Genomic DNA, 5,608 nt, shown 5'->3' with positions numbered 1-5,608 from the left:
GGTGAGTCAGTGAGTGAATGCGAAGGCCTAGGTCATTACTGTCCACTACTGTAGACTTTATCAATACTGTACACAGGTTACACTAAATTTTTTAAAAATTTGTTCTCCAATAATAAAGTAATCTTCGCAGCCTTTTTTTGTTATTCACTGTGGCATCCAGTTTCCATTCACAAAGAAAAAGCTCCAATGCACCTTCAAATTTTTTGAAAAATTCCTATTACAGAACTAAATTGAAATGTATTAACATCCCACTCTTACATTTTCATAATAAACAGAAAAATTCATAAGCCAAAAAACAAAAACAGGGAGGGCCAGGCACAGTGGTTCACGCCTATAATACCAGCACTTCGGAAGGCTGAGGTAGGTGGATTGCTTCAGCTCAGGAGTTTAAGACCAGCCTGGACAACATAATGAAATACTGTCTCTCCGAAAAATTCAAAAATTAGCCGGGTGCGGTGGTATGCACCTGTGGTCCCAGCTACTTGGGGGTCTGAGGTGAGACAACTGCTTGAGCCTGAGTGGTCGAGGCTGCCGTGAGCCATGTTTGCCCCACTGTACTCCAGTCTGGGCGACAGAGCAAGACCCTATCTCAAAAAACAAACAAACAACAACTACAAAAACAGGGAGAAATCTATATTGCTAAATAAAATCTCAGCATCAACACTGGAACAGAGAAAGGAATTAAAACACCTTAACTTAAAAAAATGGGTGGATAACAGGCTGGCACAGTGGCTCACACCTGTAATCCCAACACTTTGGGAGGCCAAAGTGGATCATTTGAGCTCAGTTCAAGACCACCCTGGGCAATGGAGTGAGATTCCATCTCATTTTTTAAAAAATAAAAAATAAAGGAATGGATGATAGTGTGTAAAAACCAAAATTTCACAAACTATTTAAAACCTGGCATGGCTGCCTGTTCAGAAACTATAGATTGATGGTGGGTGGTGGTGAACAGCGTTATAGTACATGAATCTGCACTGTTCTAGCTGTTCTCCATGCCACTCATCCTAAGGAGAGCCTGACACTGATTAGCCATTGAGCCAGGCTAATGCTGGCAGCAGATCCAGTGATGGTAACCTGCCTATCAGTAGATCCCTTCCACTGGGTTCACAATTTTGATCTACACTCTAGACATCTGATAGACCTCATTGATTCTGGTGCCTTGACGCCTGATTATGCAGGCAATATCATTTGGAATGGTGAGTTTATGAGAAGTGGTCTGAGCAGATGCATGCAAACCTGCACTGAATCCCAGCGTTGCCATCCACTTGGGAAAACTAGTTTGTTGCATTGTCAACTGGTACAGCTTGGTCAACTCTAGAAGTGGTCCCTCTAGGTCACAGTTGAGGCACATGGACGAAGTGGTGTGGAGAAAGCTCACACTGTGGCTGCCTGTGCTGTACCTGTCCTGATCACCCACAAAGATGACCAGAGAACTGGACAGCTTGGGCCAGTATGGGATGGCCATGCGCTTGGGGGAGACTCCAACATGACCACACAGACCTGTCCAATACACTCAGTGATGGACTGTGGAATGCCAGCGATAATGATGGCTCAGTCAGCAGTGTTGGGGAGCATATACCCTGTCACCTGGACCTGAGCCCTGTACTCTCTCGTATTGCCTTGATCTTGCAACCACCTTTTCCAATGAGCCACACTGACTAGCAGGGATCGACAGCATCAGGGTGACCAGGGGGTCTACTGGCAGCTGTGCTATTGGTCACACAGCTACTGATATCCTCTTCCAATCTGGCTTTGAAGACGGCACTAGTGGGTCCAGCCAAGGTGATAATTCTCTCAGAACAACTCCCTTCTGAGATGCTGATACATGCGCCACTCTCCTCATGCATCTTAACTGATTCTCCTTTCTTTCTGATGATACTGCCAACTTCCTTTCCATGCATAAGTAGCCAGGTGGTGAGAATGACATTTAATCCAACTTCATTCATACCAGTGCCCATATAAAGCAGGGCTATGGGGAGCTGGACTTGGGAGCGGTCAAGTCCTTGGCCAGTGGGGATGAAAACCAAGAATTCTAGGCAGGAGGCGACTGAGGGAAAAAAAGAGCAGGCAGGGGCAGGGCAGGGGTGGAACAATAGGGGTGGGCAGAAAGGCAAGGAGGAGGAGGAGAAAAGGTGATGGAGGAGGAGAAAGAAGGGAGAGATCCCAGGGCAGGTGGGAGAGGGCGCAGGCTGTAGCTGCTCCAGCTGCTGCCTCTGCTGGTGTCAACCTCAGCTTCCCGTAACTTTTCTGCTTTCTAAATTTTTTTTAACTTTCTGACTCTTTTCTAGTAACTTAGCTTAAAACACAAATACACTGTACAGTTGTACAGAAATACTTTTCTTTATATCCTTATTCCATAAGCTTTTCTCCAATCAAAAGTTTTGGTTTTTGGCCGCGCGCAGTGGCTCAAGCCTGTAATCCCAGCACTTTGGGAGGCCGAGACGGGCGGATCACGAGGTCAGGAGATCGAGACCATCCTGGTGAACACGGTGAAACCCCATCTCTACTAAAAAATACAAAAAAAAAAACTAGCCGGCCGAGGTGGCGGGCGCCTGTAGTCCCAGCTACTTGGGAGGCTGAGGCAGGAGAATGGTGTAAACCCAGGAGGCGGAGCTTGCAGTGAGCTGAAATCTGGCCACTGCACCCCAGCCTGGGCAACAGAGCGAGACTCGGTCTCAAAAAAAAAAAAAAAAAGTTTTTTGCTTTTTATTTTTGTTAAAAACTAAGACACAGCACACACATTAGCCTAGGCCCACACAGGGTCAGAATCATCAATATCACTGTCTTCTGCCTCCATATCTTGTCCCACTGGAAGATCTTCAAAATAACACACATGTAGCTGCCATCTCCTGTGATGATAATGCCTTCTTCTGGATACCTCCGGAAGGGCCTGCCTGAGCCTGTTTTATAGTTCGCTTTTTGTTATCAGTAGAAGGAATACACTCTAAAATAGCAAAAAATAGGATGTTCATAAACCAGTGGCATAGTCATTTATTATAAGTATCACGTACTGTTCATAATTGTATGTGCTGGATCTTTACATAACTGGCAGCACAGTAGGCATGTTTTCACCAGCAACAGCACAAACACAAATAACACATGAGCTGTGACCTTAGGATGGCTACCACAGACTAGGCGATAGGAATTTTTCAGTTCCATTATGATCTTATGGGACCCCTGTCTACATGCGGTCCGCCACTGATACGTCCTTATGTGGTGCGTGACTGTACACATCCTACTGCTTTTCTGTGGACTGTTCTAATACACTGGACATATAATGTCTTGTCTGTGTCATCTGTTACTTCTCCATTTCTGTCCTGCATCTTAGGACACCATCTCAAGTTAGTCCTCCACATAATGGCTTTGTATTACACACTATTTTATATATATGTAATATATATACAACTTAGATCACATACTATTTGTTCTGTTATTTAATATTATATAATACTGATTTTAATTTTAAAGTTGAAGTTTTGCCTGTTAAAATCTTTTCCACGATATCTTTAAAATTTCCTTTCAGCTAGCTGCTGCTTCTCATACATCTCGTTATTTACTTTTGGAAAAAGCAGGGGTTCCTGACTTTTAAAAAACAGCCGTTTCCTAGAGTCATGTTTTTCAACAGAATGCTCTTCTTCCGCATTTTTAATGCTGTTTCTATCCTTCCTATTGCTTGTTTTCTTCAGGTACTCTCCTTTGACTGGGAAACCTACCCAGGCCTGATGTCTGCTCAGGCTACACTCGAACTCCTGGGCTCAAACGATCCTCCTGCCCCAGCATCCCAGGTAGCTGGGACTACGGGCAAGCACCACGTACCTGGCTTGGTATCTGGCCCTAACGTGGCTCTGTTGCACTGACAGCCAACTCCTGCACCTGCTGCCTGCTTCTTATCACAAGAAGAGGTTTACTGCTGAGAAGTCTGAAGCAATTATGATTCTTTCCTGACCAAAATTATAACTACAACGCCCAGAGTTATCTGCTTCCAGGCTTCTCCCAGGATTACTGCTGATGCAAAACTTGTCCCCCAACTACTTCCACTCAGCCATTTGACACTGCCGAGCTCCACGGTTCTCAAGTTAGCAGGAGGAAGTACAAGAAGGAATGAAGAATGAGAGCTCCAGCTGCCCCCAAAGCAGCTCCCCGCTCCTTTCTTACCACAACACAGTCAGTGGCTTTGAGGTGGGGCACACGAAGGTGTGTCAACATGGAAATACCACCTTACGGTTCTTCAAAAGCATTCTTATATCATTATTCTCACAATTCAGCAAAGCAGAGAATTTCCTTCATTAAGTAGATGAAAACCTGGACCCCAAGGGAAGTAGGTAACCACCAGGGAGTACTGTCACCAGTATTATCTGTAGTTTACAGCTGAGAAAGTTGTTGCTCAGGAAGCTTCAAGGCATCTGCCCAAAGTCCTCTGGCCTGTAAGGGGTGGCCTGGGATTGAACATAGTCTGCTTTTCCAAGGTTACTCTTCCTTACTTACCACACTGACCCTCAGCACAAGAAGAGGATCTAGCTCCAGCTAGGACCAGATTCCATGTCATATGATGTTACCTCACGGCTCTGCAGACACAGTTCTGAATGAATGCAAACTTTTTTGCAACAAGGGAAATGCCTAGATTTCTGCCTTCAGGATATATTCATAAACACACCATGCACAAGACTTCCAAAACTTGATTATGTTAAGGAAACCAAGTTTACTCAAGAAGGAGTCAGAACACAGTATCTCCTTACCCTACTTCTAATCATTACCAAAAACAGTAAATGAACTGGAACTAGAAAATATAAATGGGTAAGTACTCTAAATCTGCAGGATGTAAATGATTCAATAACTAAAAAGGTGAAAAAGAAAGCAGAAGAGATAAGCATTTAACTCCACCATTTTAAAATTTAATTTCATGAATGCAGTTCAGTTTGTGGTCCTGTGAAGTCGTGTGGCTACTCCGGGTTCATGATTCCATTCACACTCCTAATGGTAACACATGACTGTAAGAAAACTGCTGATACGCACAGAGCCAGCCTTGAAAGAGAGTCCTAGGAAAGTCTGGGTGAAGAGGCTATCTGTCAGATATTACTAAAAAGTGAGGAATACACATCTCTGTTTCATTTTTAGTAAATACATAATTTTGTTACCTTGTCATCAATTTTTATCCACAAGACAAAAAAACTGCAGGACTCCTAAAATATCCAGAAACTTTCCACATATTAAGAATTACCAACAGGTCAGTGAACAGTTACACCTAATTAACTACACTTTGCCACATGAATACAATTTGCTGATCTCTATAGCTTTGAAAAATTTAACTAAAGTTGAGCACAGTGGCTCACACCTGTAATCCCAGCACTTTGGGAGGCCAAGGCAGGGGAAATGCTTGAGCCCAGGAGGTCAAGGATTCAGTGAACCATGATAGCACACTGCACTTCAGCCTCGGCAACAGAACAAGACCCAGCCTCAATAAATAAATAAATAAATAAGATAAAAATTTAACTATAGTACCTCAAAATATTCAAATACAACAATACTCCCACCTAGTGGATAAAAGGAAAATGCCTGGCTTATTTTGGTTATGAATAATATCATAAATAAGGAATTAAAACTACAA

General features: G+C 43.5%; 1 pseudogene; it reads right to left on the bottom strand.

The window, feature by feature from the left end:
* Nucleotides 1-1,002: 1,002 nt before the first annotated feature.
* Nucleotides 1,003-1,961, bottom strand: LOC112621561 (annotated as a pseudogene).
* Between the last annotated feature and the right edge of the window lie 3,647 nt (nucleotides 1,962-5,608).

The sequence above is a fragment of the Theropithecus gelada genome, chromosome 3, assembly GCF_003255815.1.
Source record: "Theropithecus gelada isolate Dixy chromosome 3, Tgel_1.0, whole genome shotgun sequence".
Classification (NCBI taxonomy): Eukaryota; Metazoa; Chordata; class Mammalia; order Primates; family Cercopithecidae; genus Theropithecus; species Theropithecus gelada.
The sequence above is the reverse complement of the archived record's forward strand: the minus strand, read 5'-3'. Positions and strand labels throughout refer to the sequence as shown.